At 40.6% G+C, this 19,175-nt stretch overlaps 1 long non-coding RNA gene across 1 annotated transcript; it reads left to right on the top strand.

Moving 5' to 3' along the window:
* The first annotated feature begins 13,981 nt into the window (after positions 1 to 13,981).
* LOC116355371 (uncharacterized) lies at positions 13,982 to 18,787 on the top strand. The gene is made up of 3 exons (XR_004204385.1): positions 13,982 to 14,459; positions 16,244 to 16,315; positions 16,981 to 18,787. It is a non-coding gene; the product is annotated as an uncharacterized LOC116355371 (long non-coding RNA).
* Positions 18,788 to 19,175: the final 388 nt, after the last annotated feature.

Here is a 19,175-nt window from a genome sequence, read left to right on the forward strand (position 1 = left end):
GGTCACCCAACATTGCAGTGCCCTACACGGTAACTGTAGGCAATCATTTTGAAGGAATCTCCAGTTTCAAGGTATCTGTAGGAATATGGAAGACAATGTAATTATTAGACTGTTACATCACCAGGTCATTGTGGATTACTAAAGTATAATATCCCTGATAACAAATCATGATAACATTGGATTGATAGATGCATGGGCACACATATGTGCATGTGTAGCATGTGACAATGACAGGATCATATCAAGGACGGCATCACAAATGAATACATAAATACCACTTGAAGCTTGATGATGAGTTGATCATTTGAATCAGCTGTGCAGTGCTGAGGAAAAAACAACAATGTGCCTCTTTGAGTCCCCAGGACTGAGAACCACTGCTCTGCATTGCGAACTCTTCATATGTAGACTGGCTTTCATAGTGCTCTTTATCTGAGGACAGAAAACCTCACAAGAAACAGACTTCATTATAGTCAAATGAACCCACACTGAATATTATGTTACTATTATCTCCGTCCTCACTTCTAGGGCCAGGAACTACACAAAAGTACCTGCCGTATCCAGAATAGTCTCCTCTCTCACTGACAGTTGGGGCTGCTATCCTTTCACCCTCCTCCATGGCTGTTAGCTAGCTACCTACAAATACATTTGGAGTTTGTTTTTTACAGTGATAAATAGATAGCTAGCTAATATGAAGTTAGGTAGCTGGTGATATTTAATTCACTTAGCTATCTATCTATACAGAATGTGAAGTTGTCTAGCTAGCTCATTTAGCAGCTCATTTGAGTTAGCAGGGACTGTTGCTAGTTAGATAATACTACCTTTTTTTTCATTTCGAAAATCTATTTACTTACTTACTTGAATAGGTTCTCCCAGCCATGTGGACAACTGGAAACAGGGCAGCAAAGTTCATCACCAGAGCGTTTTAGAGGATATTACTATTGAATTTCTATTCTATACTATTACTATTGAGAATTCCAATAAGCATTTTTCTACGGCTGGCCATGCTTTCCACCTGGCTACTCCTACCCCGGTCAACAGCACTGCACCCCCCACAGCAACCCCATAGTTGTTGAATGTGGGCCAATGACGGCGCCGACAGAGATGGCCGCCTCGCTTCGCGTTCCTAGGAAACTATGCAGTTTTTTGTTTTTTTACGTGTTATTTCTTACATTGGTACCCCAGGTCATCTTAGGTTTCATTACATACAGTCAAGAGCAACTACTGAATATAAGAGCAGCGTCAACTCACCATCAGTACGACCAAGAATATGTTTTTCGCGACGCAGATCCTGTGTTCTGCCTTACAAACAGGACAACGGAGTGGATCCTATGCAGCGACCCAAAAAAACGACTCTGAAAGAGAGGGAAACGAGGCGGTCTTCTGGTCAGACTCCGGAGACGGGCACACCGTGCACCACTCCCTAGCATTCTTCTTGCCAGTGTCCAGTCTCTTGACAACAAGGTTGATGAAATCCGAGCAAGGGTAGCATTCCGTAGGGACATCAGAGACTGTAACGTTCTTTGCTTCACGGAAACATGGCTCAACGGAAAGACGCTATCCAAAGAGGTGCAGCCAACGGGTTTCTCCACGCATCGCGCCGACAGAAACAAACATCTTTCTGGTAAGAAGAGGGGCGGGGGCGTATGCCTTATGGCCAACGTGACATGGTGTGATGAAAGAAACATACAGGAACTCAAATCCTTCTGTTCACCTGATTTAGAATTCCTCACAATCAAATGTAGACCGCATTATCTACCAAGAGAATTCTCTTCGATTATAATCACAGCCGTATATATCCCCCCCAAGCAGACACATCGATGGCTCTGAGCGAACTTTATTTAACTCTCTGCAAACTGGAAACGATTTATCCGGAGGCTGCATTCATTGTAGCTGGGGATTTTAACAAGGCTAATCTGAAAACAAGACTCCCTAAATTTTATCAGCATATCGATTGCGCAACCAGGGGTGGAAAGACCTTGGATCATTGTTACTCTAACTTCCCCGACGCATATAAGGCCCTGCCCCGCCCCCCTTTCGGAAAAGCTGACCACGACTCCATTTTGTTGATCCCTGCCTACAGACAGAAACTAAAACAAGAGGCTCCCACGCTGAGGTCTGTCCAACGCTGGTCCGACCAAGCTGACTCCACACTCCAAGACTGCTTCCATCACGTGGACTGGGAGATGTTTTGTATTGCGTCAGATAACAACATTGACGAATACGCTGATTCGGTGTGCGAGTTCATTAGAACGTGCGTTGAAGATGTCGTTCCCATAGCAACGATTAAAACATTCCCTAACCAGAAACCGTGGATTGATGGCAGCATTCGTGTGAAACTGAAAGCGCGAACCACTGCTTTTAATCAGGGCAAGGTGTCTGGTAACATGACCGAATACAAACAGTGCAGCTATTCCCTCCGCAAGGCTATCAAACAAGCTAAGCGCCAGTACAGAGACAAAGTAGAATCTCAATTCAACGGCTCAGACACAAGAGGCATGTGGCAGGGTCTACAGTCAATCACGGACTACAGGAAGAAATCCAGCCCAGTCACAGACCAGGATGTCTTGCTCCCAGGCAGACTAAATAACTTTTTTGCCCGCTTTGAGGACAATACAGTGCCACTGACACGGCCTGCAACGAAAACATGCGGTCTCTCCTTCACTGCAGCCGAGGTGAGTAAGACATTTAAACGTGTTAACCCTCACAAGGCTGCAGGCCCAGACGGCATCCCCAGCCGCGCCCTCAGAGCATGCGCAGACCAGCTGGCCGGTGTGTTTACGGACATATTCAAACAATCCCTATACCAGTCTGCTGTTCCCACATGCTTCAAGAGGGCCACCATTGTTCCTGTTCCCAAGAAAGCTAAGGTAACTGAGCTAAACGACTACCGCCCCGTAGCACTCACATCCGTCATCATGAAGTGCTTTGAGAGACTAGTCAAGGACCATATCACCTCCACCCTACCTGACACCCTAGACCCACTCCAATTTGCTTACCGCCCAAATAGGTCCACAGACGATGCAATCTCAACCACACTGCACACTGCCCTAACCCATCTGGACAAGAGGAATACCTATGTGAGAATGCTGTTCATCGACTACAGCTCGGCATTCAACACCATAGTACCCTCCAAGCTCGTTATCAAGCTTGAGACCCTGGGTCTCGACCCCGCCCTGTGCAACTGGGTACTGGACTTCCTGACGGGCCGCCCCCAGGTGGTGAGGGTAGGCAACAACATCTCCTCCCCGCTGATCCTCAAAACTGGGGCCCCACAAGGGTGCGTTCTGAGCCCTCTCCTGTACTCCCTGTTCACCCACGACTGCTTGGCCACGCACGCCTCCAACTCAATCATCAAGTTTGCGGACGACACAACAGTGGTAGGCTTGATTACCAACAACGACGAGACGGCCTACAGGGAGGAGGTGAGGGCCCTCGGAGTGTGGTGTCAGGAAAATAACCTCACACTCAATGTCAACAAAACTAAGGAGATGATTGTGGACTTCAGGAAACAGCAGAGGGAACACCCCCCTATCCACATCGATGGAACAGTAGTGGAGAGGGTAGCAAGTTTTAAGTTCCTCGGCATACACATCACAGACAAACTGAATTGGTCCACTCACACAGACAGCATCGTGAAGAAGGCGCAGCAGCGCCTCTTCAACCTCAGGAGGCTGAAGAAATTTGGCTTGTCACCAAAAGCACTCACAAACTTCTACAGATGCACAATCGAGAGCATCCTGGCGGGCTGTATCACCGCCTGGTATGGCAACTGCACCGCCCTCAACCGTAAGGCTCTCCAGAGGGTAGTGAGGTCTGCACAACGCATCACCGGGGGCAAACTACCTGCCCTCCAGGACACCTACACCACCCGATGCTACAGGAAGGCCATAAAGATTATCAAGGACATCAACCACCCAAGCCATTGCCTGTTCACCCCGCTGTCATCCAGAAGGCGAGGTCAGTACAGGTGCATCAAAGCTGGGACCGAGAGACTGAAAAACAGCTTCTATCTCAAGGCCATCAGACTGTTAAACAGCCACCACTAACATTGAGTGGCTGCTGCCAACACACTGACAATGACACTGACTCAACTCCAGCCACTTTAATAATGGGAATTGATGGGAAATGATGTAAATATATCACTAGCCACTTTAAACAATGCTACCTTATATAATGTTACTTACCCTACATTATTCATCTCATATGCATACGTATATACTGTACTCTATATCATCGACTGCATCCTTATGTAATACATGTATCAATAGCCACTTTAACTATGCCACTTTGTTTACATACTCATCTCATATGTTATACTGTACTCGATATCATCTACTGTATCTTGCCTATGCTGCTCTGTACCATCACTCATTCATATATCCTTATGTACATATTCTTTATCCCCTTACACTGTGTATAAGACAGTCGTTTTTTTGGAATTGTTAGTTAGATTACTTGTTCGTTATTACTGCATTGTCGGAACTAGAAGCACAAGCATTTCGCTACACTCGCATTAACATCTGCTAACCATGTGTATGTGACAAATAAAATTGGATTTGATTTGATTTTGATTTGATTTGATTTCTCCTTCTCCCAAATCCGTTCAGCTGATGTTCTGAAAGAGCTGCAAAATCTGGACCCCTACAAATCAGCCGGGCTAGACAATCTGGACCCTTTCTTTCTAAAATTATTTGCCGAAATTGTTGCCAGCCCTACTACTAGCCTGTTCAACCTCTCTTTCGTGTCGTCTGAGATTCCCAAAGATTGGAAAGCAGCTGCGGTCATCACCCTCTTCAAAGGGGGGGACACTCTTGACCCAAACTGCTACAGACCTATATCTATCCTACCATGCCTTTCTAAGGTCTTCGAAAGCCAAGTCAACAAACAGATTACCGACCATTTCGAATCTCACCATACCTTCTCTGCTATGCAATCTGGTTTCAGAGCTGGTCATGGGTGCACCTCAAGGTCCTAAACGATATCTTAACCGCCATCAAGCTTCAATACCATACAACTCTCCTTCCGTGGCCTCCAATTGCTCTTAAATACAAGTAAAACTAAATGCATGCTCTTCAACCGATCGCTACCTGCACCTGCCCGCCTGTCCAACATCACTACTCTGGACGGCTCTGACTTAGAATACGTGGTCAACTACAAATACTTAGGTGTCTGGTTAGACTGTAAACTCTCCTTCCAGACCCACATCAAACATCTCCAATCCAAAGTTAAATCTAGAATTGGCTTCCTATTTCGCAACAAAGCATCCTTCACTCATGCTGCCAAACATACACTTGTAAAACTGACCATCCTACCAATCCTCGACTTTGGCGATGTCATTTACAAAATAGCCTCCAATACCCTACTCAACAAATTGGATGCAGTCTATCACAGTGCAATCCGTTTTGTCACCAAAGCCCCATATACTACCCACCATTGCGACCTGTACGCTCTCGTTGGCTGGCCCTCGCTTCATACTCGTCGCCAAACCCACTGGCTCCATGTCATCTACAAGACCCTGCTAGGTAAAGTCCCCCTTATCTCAGCTCGCTGGTCACCATAGCATCTCCCACCTGTAGCACACACTCCAGCAGGTATATCTCTCTAGTCACCCCCAAAACCAATTATTTCTTTGGCCGCCTCTCCTTCCAGTTCTCTGCTGCCAATGACTGGAACGAACTACAAAAATCTCTGAAACTGGAAACACTTATCTCCCTCACTAGCTTTAAGCACCAACTGTCAGAGCAGCTCACAGATTACTGCACCTGTACATAGCCCACCTATAATTTAGCCCAAACAACTACCTCTTTCCCTACTGTATTTTATTTATTTATTTATTTTGCTCCTTTGCACCCCATTATTTTTATTTCTACTTTGCACATTCTTCCATTGCAAAACTACCATTCCAGTGTTTTACTTGCTATATTGTATTTACTTTGCCACCATGGCCTTTTTTCACCTTTACCTCCCTTATCTCACCTCATTTGCTCACATCGTATATAGACTTGTTTATACTGTATTATTGACTGTATGTTTGTTTTACTCCATGTGTAACTCTGTGTCGTTGTATTTTTAATTTTAATTTTACCTTTATTTTACTAGGCAAGTCAGTTAAGAACAAATTCTTATTTTCAATGACGGCCTAGGAACAGTGGGTTAACTGCCTGTTCAAGGGCAGAACAACAGATTTTGTACCTTGTCAGCTCGGGGATTTGAACTTGCAACCTTTCGGTTACTAGTCCAACCTTTCGGTTACTAGTCCAATGCTCTAGTCCAATGCTCTAGTCCAATGCTCTAACCTCTAACCACTAGGCTACCCTGCCAGTGTCGAACTGCTTTGCTTTATCTTGGCCAGGTCGCAATTGTAAATGAGACCTTGTTCTCAACTTGCCTACCTGGTTAAATAAAGATGAAATAAATAAATGAAAACATTTTTAAAAATATGTACCTATTTAATATCCAGACCTTCATACAAACTTGCTCTGCTGACTTCTTGACGGAGTCACAACGGGCTGCCTAAGCAAGATCTAGTCCATCTGCTGACTGGACGCAGTTGAGTAAAATGTATATTTTATTTTCAGACAAAAATCTAAAGGGTAGGAAGCATGAGTTTTTCACTCACCAGTGTAACAACACAGTGTGGTTAAAGACTTAGTAAGCTAGTTGTAGCCATGATCTGGTTACCTATATGTTCAAACAGCTTTTGTTATAAATTTACAAAATTAAAATGACAAATTTACATTTTAAATGTTTTCTTTACTCAAGTATTACAATTGTTTTTTTAGGGGTGTAGGGTGGAAGCTGTCTCCGCATAACAGGGAATTCCTGTCAGTCGGCTTCCTGTATAGGTCTGTGCTAAAGCCACACCCCTCCCTCTTAATCGAAATGTCCAGATTACTTGTTTCATGCGCATCAAAGGTGAGGGTGATTTTCAGATGTTCACTGCTTGTATTGATGATGGAGTGGAATCGATGAAGTTCCTATGCTGTCCCCTGGAATAGAAGGAACACGTCATCAATGAAGACTTTTTCTGAACCTGATGAGGTGCTAGAACGTATGTTAGGGCTGACAATCACATTCTTCTCTAACAACCCCATATACAGTTACGCATAATTAGATGCTATTTTTTTTGTTAACTACAATGACCATAATGACCTGAGCGCCTACTTGTCATGTCTGTGTTTCTTTTACACCTGCTACGTAAAAGAGACTGAAGAATGTGTAACAGTATAGCTTCCGTCCCTCTCCTCGACCCTACCTGGGCTCGAACCAGGGACCCTCTGCACACATCAACAACTGACACCTACGAACCATCGTTACCATCGCTATTAGCGCACACCCCGCTAACTAGCTAGCCATTTCACATCGGTTACAAATGCACAATGGTCAATGCTATCTGGAATTCTTGGGATATCCCTACCCTAAACCCTAACCTTAACCCCTAACTTAACCATTTTAAATGTAAACTTCAATGGGCTAGTGACGTCCCAAGGATGTATCGCTACCTGAAATTACACAATCTAAGTGATTGAGAGTTGGTATTCAGCAGTCACAAAGCCTTATTTACTTTAATGAACTACTAAAATAGTGATTTTGTCAGACAGCAGCTCTACACTTTATTGACTGACTGATCCATTCATCCTCCCATCCCTCCTCAGCCTTCCTCTCCTCTGAAGACCCAGTGAGGGTGGAGCTCAGTCAGAGAGCTGTTGAGGGACTGGTTAGGAAGAACACTTCTACAGCCAGAGAGGTCACACATGGTTTAGATGGTAAATATTTATGTCCCCTTAGTGGTTCATCACGTCAGCAAAAGGGAGTATGTTTCATCATCTATGTTTATTTACATTAGTGCAAATTGTCCACTGATATTGGTGTAATTTCTCACCCCTTTTCGCTGTATGAAAGTTAATTCCTCTCAGGCACACATTTGTTCTTTGCTATTAAGGTAATTTGTGTAGAATGTACAATTTGATTGCAGTAACTCCGCCCTGCTAATGAGGAAACCGCTAGTTATGGATGTAGTATATCTGGTTGAAGAAACTCCTCCCTGCTAATGAGGAAACAGATAGTTATGTTTTTTCCCCCTCATAGTTATGGATGTACTATATCTGCCTGGAGCAAAAATGGTGAGCAAAGATTTTAGTTTTTCACAATGTATTCTGAATGTGAATAGGGGGAAACTCAGGTGAGTAATGTCCATTTCCAGGTTGCTTATGAGTACTTGTCACACTACTTTGGATTATAATTGTAAGGCTCGTTTGAATGTCCTGTTTAATATAATGTTTGCGACAGTATTAAGAATTATGTGTAATTATTGAAGAACCAGCATCCATTTGGGTGTTGTCAATAAAGTTAACACTTTTTGTATTTCACCTGTATTTAACCAGGTAAGCCAGTTGAGAACAAGTTCTCATTTACAACTGTGACCTGGCCAAGATAAAGCAAAGCAGTGCGAAAAAAATAACAGAGTTACACGTGGGATAAACAAACGTACAGTCAATAACACAATAGAAAAATCTACATACAGTGTGTGCAAATGGAGTACGGAGGTAAGGCAATAAATAGGCCATAGTAGCGATGTAATTACAATTTAGCAAATTAACACTGGAGTGATAGATGAGCAGATGATGCATAAGTAGAAATACTGGTGTGCAAATGAGCAAAAAAAGTAAATAAAAACATGGGAATAAAATAAAATGTATATATATTTATATTATATATTTATTTATATATTCGTACATTTTTTTTATTATTATTTTACCTTTATTTAACTAGGCAAGTCAGTTAAGAACATATTCTTATTTTCAATGACAGCCTAGGAACAGTGGGTTAACTGCCTGTTCAGGGGCAGAACATCAAACAAACTAAACATATTTAGTACACAACAAACAGAAAGTTAAATGAAAGACTGAGCATTTTAAGGAAATGTCATTGATTAAAATATTAACAATTGGATCCAATACAAATTATAAACTTGTTTTACTCCATTGTTTGTTGTTACGTTCTCCATCAAGAAAATCAAAAAACTAAAGTCAAACTAAATGTTACTAAACCGTACATGAATTGTAAAAATATCAAAAGCAAATGTGATTGGTGAGACATGGAATAATAAAACGTATCTTTGCAGGCTGAATGTTTGAAATATGAGGTGATTTGAGTCATGCTTCTTCAGTAGTGGTATAAAGACATTTAGCACTTGAATGTTGTCAATAAATACTGGAGTGATGTAGGATTGTTAATAAAATTTATTACAGACCAATTCATTATACTGCGTCCAGGTGTTTAGGCTGCAAGTACGTTGAAATGAATTTATCAAGTCATTGAAAAAAGACCTGAAAATATTTAAATTACAATTTATAAACAAAACATGACAACATCATACCAGCTCTTTTTTAGTCACTTTTTGTTCATTTACATAAATAGTAATAGATGTAAACAGATGGCTACATTTTGAAGTGTTGCATTTTGATTCAGTGGGTCACCAACGTGGTAAGTGTAACACAACTCTTTTTTTGTTAGTACATTTTTGTTAAATCACATAAATAATACTCTTTCAATTCAGAGCCTGGATTTTTCCCCTGAGGCTAAAATCCATATCATGCTGCAATAAATTTATCGAATAATAAATACATTTATTGAATAGGGGGCAAACGTTTAGGGTGCTACATTGTTACATAATATACTCCTACTACAATGTTAAAACATTCTACATTGTGACATTATTTAATTGATATCATGAAACAACTCCTTCATGTATGTATTTTCTGATGTTTGATTAGATATATTTTGTCAGAGTATCTCTTGTCACATTGATCATAGCCATAAGGTTTCTCTCATGTGTGTGTCTGCTGGTGTGATATCAGGCTGTTTGACTGAGTAAAACACTTCCCACATTGATTACAGCTATTGTATTTCTCTCCTGTATATTCTTTGGTGTGATATCAGGCTGTTTGACTGAGTAAAACTCTTCCCACATTGATTACAGCTATAAGATTTCTCTCCTGTGTGTATTCTCTGGTGTATCTTCAGATAGACAGATGTAGCAAAACTCTTCCCACATTGATCACAGCCATAAGGTTTCTCTCCAGTGTGTATTCGCTGGTGTGATTTCAAGTTGCTTGGCTTAGTAAAACTCTTCCCACATTGATCACAGCCAAAAAGTTTATCTCCAGTGTGAATTCTCTGATGTATTTTAAGGTCTACTGAAGAGGTGAATCTCTTCCCACAGTCAGAGCAGCAGTGAAGATTCTCTCCAGTGTGTATTCTCAGGTGTAGTTTAAGTGAATCTGATTTTAAGTAACTCTTCCCACAGTCAGAGCAGTGTTGAGATTTATTCCCTATGGGTCTCTGTAGGTGTTTCTTGAGGTGTTCTGATCTGGAGAGACTTTTCTCTGCCTCGTCAGCATCATGATGTTGTTGAGGATCACCAGCGGATCCATGATAGTCCCATCTCTCTCCTGTGTGAAGAACAAAGTCAGACAGATGGGTATAGGCTCAAAACAGCAGAGATCCACTGTTTATTTGAGTTAGAAGGTGATGCCCAGAGCGTGAAGTTGTACAACAATTGACATCTGTTAAATTATTTGACAAATGTCTTAAAACAGTCAAGTGAGCAACAATTTTGTATTGTTTTCACATTAGTAGTAACATCGATGATTGGAGGCTAGAAACAAGTTATTAAAGTTGCTGAAACTCTAAGCAATGTGCCAGACGACTTTTAGTCTCCAATTTTGTCCCCTTTCTGCGTTTGCTAAAATTGCAGCACGAGGGCGGAGCACACACAATTTTGTTGCAGAAACTCCTCCCTGCTAATGAGGAAACCGATAGTTATGGATGTAGTATATCTGGTAATGAGGAAACCACTGGTTATTGATGTAGTATATCTGCTAATGAGGAAACCACTAGTTATGGATGTAGTATATCTGGTAATGAGGAAACCACTAGTTATGGATGTAGTATATCTGGTAATGAGGAAATGTATTCTGAATATTACAGCGCAGGATCAGGAGTGCTACTCAAGGAAAATCACATTAAGCTCTGTGTCTATTCACTAATTCACTACCGTGGGGGAAAACTCAGGGGAGATCTCATTGTCTCAAATCAACTGCTTCATACTTAAAAAACACTTCAACCAGTAAAATGCTCTTTAGCTAGCTTTTCCATCAGCCTGACAATGAGGGTTTGTAAACTAAGTGTTTGCCAAATTGGCCCATAACTTCACCTAACAACAACATAGACCTACTGTAGGACCCATAACTTCACCTAACAATAACATACACCTACTGTAGGACCCATAACTCCACCTAACAACAACATAGACCTACTGTAGGACCCATAACTTCACCTAACAATAACATAGACCTACTGTAGAACCCATAACTTCACCTAACAATAACATAGACCGAGGACTATAAATAATTTAATATTTCAGGTGAAACATGGAAACTAAAATATCTTTGTCATGACATTTCATAACCTGATCACCAGATAATTTTGTGAATAATCCCACTAGTCTACTCTGTAATGTGTTGTCATTCTGTGCGTAAACAGACTAACGAGACGCTACTGTAAATCAAGCAGACAATAACACATTATAAACATCAATTTGTTAGGGATGTTGGATAAAACGTGGAGCACGACATAACTGTCTTTACCAGAGTAATGAAAGAAGAAGCAGTTTGGTTGTTGTTGCATGTCGTGATGTTTGTCATGTGACTGTCATTCAGAAAATGATTTCCTGGATCAGCTGATGATAGTTGAACATGTGACTGTAACTAAATAGCTACAGGCCAGCATGGCCAGAAATGTATTCCAAGGTCAGTAACTTATAACCACAGAACACCCACAGGCCATGGTCTAGTATGTCACTGCCTCAGACACCATTCACAATGCTGGCTGAGGTACGAGTAAAACATGACATATTATTTCATAACCATTCACAATGCTGGCTGAGGTATGAGTAAAACATGAAATATTATTTCCTATTTGTAAAAATGGCGAGGCTTTAGCTCAGGGGGCTTCTCCATTGTTGAGGAAAGCAGGGGAAGTGTTGTGAGTAACAGAACTGCCTGAGATGCGGGGGAAGGGAAGCTGCTCACTGATTGGTTGTAGTGACAAGGGTCCCTCCAGAAATCTATCATTATTCCAACTGACATGTCAAATTCACAAATTCTACAGCATAATGACAGTTATGTCTTAAGTGTAAAACTAACAATGACTCAATAATCCATGCCTTCTGGGAATGTTACGATGTCATAAAGTTATGGGAGGAGTTAGAAAGTTGGCTGTCAGAAGTACAGTGTTATAATGTAAATTTACTTTAAATATGTCTGTCTGCATATTTCAAGACATGGCATATGAGGATGCAGTGAGATACCCGATGGTTGGATACTCGTGGGTCTGGGCAGGTGTGATGTAGTTCATGGAGATGGGGTTGTGTTCTCGTGGGTCTGGGCAGGTGTGATGTAGTTAATGGAGATGGGGGTGTGTTCTAGTGGGTATGGGCAGGTGTGATGTAGTTAATGGAGATGTGTTCTAGTGGGTCTGGGCAGTGAATGTTTGTATGATGTTGTTTGTATGTTTTGTATGGTTTATAAAATATCAAATACAATATTTTAAAATGTCCAATGCAAAGTAACACCTCACAGTTCTATTTTTGGAGTTATTATATTAAACCAATCGGAATTCAGAAGAATGCCAAAGTCAGGTGTGAAGTAATATGCAGGACCAGCCTATTCCCTACGATGTCAACTACAACATAAATAACTTCAAATGTAGAACTTTAAGTTAAAAATTATTTGCGCTCATGACTTGGGTGATTAAAGTAAACCACAGTTTTGGATATACATAATGCCATCTAACCAAATATCAAAGAATGTTAGCTATATGCAGTTGTCTTAGCCAGGCAGCTAACGTTAGCTATTTAGCCAACTAGCTATTAGCCTAACCAGCATAGTACAGTTATGGTCAGCGAGACCAACTACCGGAGACCAGTTAGAACCCAACTAACAGTAAGCCAAGGTGGAACATTTTACAAAACTCCCGCAGTCTAATTCACAGAAAACATGCTGAAAGTAGTGATGGGGAAACAAATATTCCTGAAGCATTGACTCTTTCCAGCCAATTGTGTCAAAAACAGGTTCATTACTTAAGGCTTTGAGCAACACAGAATTTAGAACAGCCACATTATTATAGATGAAGTCCCACACCATAGCAGCGAAACCTTTATGTCATATATAGATTTATAGATAATAATAACGAGTAGTTATTTCTGATGCAAGGTGATTTGTAAATTAGTCAGTCGGCAGTCACCTGCACTGTCGTCTGCAATGTCGAACGAGCCCAAATTAATCAATACCAATCAGGTGTTCGACGAAATGATTCTTCAGTTGTCATTGATCACGTGCTGCTGATAAAGGGACACTGCTCTGAATTATACTTAGCGACATTAGTACATGCCTCATAGTTCCAGTCTCAAACTTAACCCCGTTCCTGCTGAAGAAGAGGAGGTCTGCTGGATGGAGAAGGAAGCTCTCGAGGAAGAGGAGGCTGTTACAATACAAAAAAACAGTAGAGGTTGAGGCTGTTACAGTGAAAGAAGAAGGAAAGAGAATGTTGATATCATGATGGTCAGTCCTTGCATCTATAGGTCTGTCTATGAATTTGAGACCAGTAACATTTCTCCAGCCCCATCATCTTATTACCAAAATGGTGGTGTAATTACAGCTATTGTTTATAGTTAGTGATTGGTTGATTGTTGTGTGGCTTTTTTAACAAACAAAATGGCTGCCCAGATACCTGAGCTGTGTTAGAATATTCATACTAACCGCACTATTTGTGATGTTAATTGAGTATATAGTATGCTTATTTGTCATAGTATGATGTAGTATGTCAAAAAGTTCCCGGATGTCGTACTAAATTCGCCAAAATATGACATACACGCAGTACTTTAGGGCCCATAATGCAATTCATCTGGAAATGGGCGTGGCTTCCCAGCGTTTTCAGATTCGAAGAAAATTTAGAAAATATTCAGCCAACAAGTCCAACGAGAGCGGATACAAATGAACGGCTTTAAATAATTATGACAAATGTTGAGCAATGTAATGACTTTTCAATTAAGTTACGTTACACGTTATGTTAGCTACACTATCCTTACATAGCATATCTTTACAGCAGTATGTATCGGTATGTTAACTAGCTACCTAACGTTAGTTGGCTACTTATACATCAAACTTGCCAGTATAGTAACTATATTCTAACTAATTACCCAACGTTTATTGAATTGATTAGAGAAGAGAATAACTGATGAATTGAATAACGTTCAACACCCGTTGAATATGGCCGGTGTCAGTAAAGATCTGCAAAAAAGCTCAAATTAAATTGCTGCCAGCAGCACAGTTGGTCACCAACGCTCTGGATAACATGAAAACAGCCTAGCCAGCTCTGCTAGGGAAAGTAAAATGGTAAGAGTGAAGTTTTCTCCGATTTGTGTCTAGCAAGCTATCCAACGTTAGCAAGTTAGCTTGGGTGCTTTACTGTCATTGTGAGGTCAGAACGCTTGGATCGACCCTACTCCTCAGCCATATAGTATTAGTTTACAAACAGTGGCGTTATACGAGCTTATGTTTTGGTTTCTGGTGGGGTAATACGGCTGAAACATTTGAGGCAATAAGTTATATTCTTCAAGTTATAAGTTATATTCTAGTAGTAGTGGTTAGAGCATTGGACTAGTAACCGATTTGCAAGTTCAAATCCCCGAGCTGACAAGGTACAAAATCTGTTGTTCTGCCCTTGAATAGGCAGTTAACCCACTGTTCCTAGGCCGTCAATGAAAATAAGAATTTGTTCTTAACTGACTTGCCTAGTAAAATAAAGTTTTAAAGTGGCTATATAGTAAACGGGTTTTTCTATAACTGCCAGTGTAGATTTCCTGTTGGGGTCAAATTGTTAGAGATGTTAATAAGTCATTGTATACTATTCTGGCAATTATTTTCATGCCATTACATTAAAGGGGAAAGATTGTATTTTCTTAGCAAGGTGTTGTTCAAATAATGTTAGCTGCTAATCGCTAGTTAGCGGGCTAGCTAGCTTGCTAAATGTATTAAGAGTCAGAGCAAACGTAGCTAGCTAATACTGCCTGGTACCAGTGCTGGTGTAGGCCTAGATAAGCATGTTTGTGCAGCGGTATCTTATCAGAGAGGAGTAAGCGAAGTATGAATATGTTGGCTAGCTAGCCGGCTATATGAACTAAGAAAACAACATGTAATGTAACATCTAATTAGGGTCAACTGGAAACACTGACCATCACTTTGGTGCCTGCTATGTCTTTTCTGAGGTTTGTCAGACTACACTCATCAGGTGTATTGCTTCCACCTACTGTACGGGGTTGTAAAAAATAACCAAAACGCAAAAGAAATTGGGTTTAACAAATTATACTAATTACGTAAAATAAACACCAACCAAATTCACAAATTCATTTTCAATTCCTCATCAATCCACTGGGATTAAACCGTTTTTACAGTCATTTTCTTAATGGGTGCATGCTTATTAGTACCTGGAATAAGCAATTTCATAAATGCGTGCAGCGTCTGGTTTCTCCTCATTCCCTACCACAGAGCAGCAAATATTCTTTACATCATCAACATAGGAATCCCCGGTTTATTAAATAATTGCGACACAAATGACTCGATGGAACCAGAGATCAAGATGGCGTAACCATAAGAAAAAAAACTCTTCCTAAGCATTCTCCTCACGCTGCTGCTGGCCTTCGTAAATTCTGACGTTATGCTCCTAAAGTTTCCGGTAATAGGCTACAACAGCAGTCGGCAACCTTTTCCATTTGAAGTGCCAATTTATCTGACCATTTCTACTGATCTGGTGCCAGTTATGATTTTCATATTCACCTTTTACTGGAACAGTTTCATTTAATTTATAATAGTAATAATAATTATAATAGTCTTTATCTCAATCATTATCTGTGATTTAATCTATATTCTATATACATCGAAATGTAAATTATACAAATCTAAACTTTTATTGCCATTGCCAACTATGTACAAAATAACCTACATAAAGCCAACAAATAAAAACAGCTTGAAAATATCCAGATAAAAATAAATCACATTGGCTGCGCATGGCCTGTCTACATAGTTGATAGTTGATACACTGTTTCAAGTTCAATCATTCATTCACCTAGGTCAGTCGAAAACGTGACAGCAACATTGTATAAAATATTCTGGGCCCTCAGAGTTTCCCGAGCCAGTGAGTTTGGGACAGACACCGCTGTCGGCTATTTGTGGAAAGGATAAGAAGTAATCAGGTATGTTATGACATTTCCACTGGATCAGAGCATTATATTTTCCCTTTCATGTCGAGTGGCTATCAAGAGTGAGAGCTGGAAATATTTTACAAATACTTTGAGGAACTATTGTCATTCGCCAATTGATTTTAGTAAGACTTCGTTTACTTGCTGTTTGAGGTGAAGAAAAAATGACTTTGAGAAGCTCAACAAATCATTAGTGGTGGTGCGTAAATACTATCAGACATCCCCAAATAGGTGCATCGCTCTCTGTTGGCTAAAACGCAATTTGGTTGCAGAAACTCCTCCATGCTAATGCGGAAATCCCTAGTTATACCAATACCATAGACTTACTGTAGGACCCATAACTTCACCAAACAACAACACAGACCTACAGAAAGGTGCCTATATTGTTGACCAAAAGTTGTCTGGCACACTGCTTAGGATTTCAACAACTTTAAAAACGTATTTCTAGCATACAATCGTCGACGTTACTACTAATGGGAAAACAAGACAAAATATGACTGTTGTTCACTTGACTGTCTGAAGACAAATGTCAAATAATTAACATTCATTACAGATGTCATTGTTTGTACATCATGGCTACAATGTTGGCATCTCCTTTTTACAGTGGATTTTTGCTGTTGTGGGCCTTAAACCACCTGTCTGACTTTTTGTTCACACAGGAGAGAGATGTGACTATCGTGGATCCTCTGGGGGGCCTCAGGATGCTGACAGGGCAGAGAAGAGTCTACGTCAAAACACTTCAAGAAACACCAGCATAGACCCACAGGGAAGAAATCTCATTGTTGCTCTGACTGTGGGAAAGGTTGCAAATCTTCATCAGAACTTAAAATACACCAGAGTACACACACAGGAGAGAAACCTTATAGCTGTGATCAATGTGGAAAGAATTTTACCAAGTAAAGAAGCCTGATATCACAGAGAAAACACACAGGAGAGAAACAAGAGAAACCTCATAGCTGTAATCAATGTGGGAAGAGATACTCTGATAAAAGATCTCTGATTAAACATCAGAAAATACATGGAATTGTTTCATGATATCAATTAAATGTCACAATGTAGAATGTTTTAACATTGTAGTAGGAGTATTTTAATGATGTCACAATGTAGAACCTTGTTCTATTGATTTCAGTTTGTTATGGATATGAGCTTCATCTGTAGAAACATCTTTGTAATTTGCTCTGTTCATCTTTCCCTCGATCCTGACTAGTCTCCCAGTCCCTGCCACTGAAAAACATCCCCACAGCATGATGCTGCCACAACCATGCTTCACTGTAGGGATGGTGCCTGGTTTCCTCCAGACGTGATGCTTTACATTCAGGCCAAAGTGTTTCATCTTGGTTTCATCAGACCAAGGAATCTTGTTTCTCATGGTCTCAGAGTCCTCTTAGTGCCTTTTGGCGAACTCCAAGCGTGCTGTCATGTGCCCTTTACTGAGGAGTGGTTTCCGTCTGGCCACTATATCATAAATGCCTGATTGGCGGAGTGCTGTATAGATGGTTGTCCTTCTGGAAGGTTCTCCCATCTCCACAGAGAAACTCTGGAGCTCTGTCAGAGTGACCAGTGGGTTCTTGGTCACATCCTTCTCCCCTAACAGATCTGTTTGAAGAGTCTTGGTGGTTCCTAACCTCTTCCATTTAAGAATGTTGGAGGCCACTGTGTTCTTGGGGACCTTCAATACTGCAAATGTTTTTGGTACCCCGTTTTTTTTGGGGGGGGGGGGGGTCCCCAGATCTGTGCCTCTACAGAATCCTGTCTCGGAGCTCTACGGACAATTCCTTCGACCTCGTGGCTTGGTTTTTGTTCTGACATGCACTGTTAACTGTGGGACCTTTTTATATAGCCAAATCAATGAATTGAATCTACCGCAGGTGGACTCCAATCAAGTTGTAGAAACATCTCAAGTATGATCAATGGAAACAAGATGCAGCTGAGCTCAATTTCGAATCTCATAGCAAAGGGTCTGAATACTTATGTAAATAAGGTATTTCTGTTTTGTCATTATGGGGTATTATGTCATTATGGGGTATGGTGATGTCATTGTGGGGTATTGTGATGTCATTATGGGGTATGGTGTGTAGATTAATGAGGAACACTTAATTTAATCTGTTTTAGAATAAGGGTGTAACATAACAAAATATGGAGAAAGTCCAGGGGTCTGAATACTTATTAAATGCTCTGAATATGCTGTTGGTTTACTGTTAGAATAAGTTGTATGACTACACCAATACTGTTAAAGAGACTATGCAGAGACCTATAAAATACATGGCCAACCTTGCTGCTAGAGATCTAGCTACTGGGTGTGCAGGTTTCTGTTCCAGCCCTGCACTAACACCTGACATTGTGCTGATTATTTGGATTAGCCACTATTCAGTAATGTCTTGTTTTGGAGTCAGATGGATGTCTAAATCCACTGCCCATTTCCACAGGTGTTCTTCATGATATTAAATAAAGTGGTGATTCACAGAATGAAGTAGTGTCTTTTTGGGTCATTGAACATTCCCTGTTTGTCTTTTTTATTTGGTTGTTACTCTAATTTAGTCTGATATTGCACAATCACTGTCTGGCTGACAGTCAAAGTCAATCTAGTACCCACAGAATGAATGTTGTGGATATTTTAATTCTGCTACATTTAAAAAGTGATTTTATTCATTTAATCTTTATTTAACTAGGCAAGACAGTTAAGAATGCTACTCAGATGCTACTGAGCCAGATGTCTATGTGTCAGGGGAGAAGCTCCAGGTGGTATCCAATTTTAAGTACCTTGGCATCATACTTGATTCCAACCTCTCTTTTAAAAAGCATGTGAAAAAGGTAATTCAAATAACCAAATTCAACCTAGCTAATTTCCGATTTA

Source organism: Oncorhynchus kisutch, linkage group LG20 (assembly GCF_002021735.2).
Source record: "Oncorhynchus kisutch isolate 150728-3 linkage group LG20, Okis_V2, whole genome shotgun sequence".
Lineage (NCBI taxonomy): Eukaryota > Metazoa > Chordata > Actinopteri > Salmoniformes > Salmonidae > Oncorhynchus > Oncorhynchus kisutch.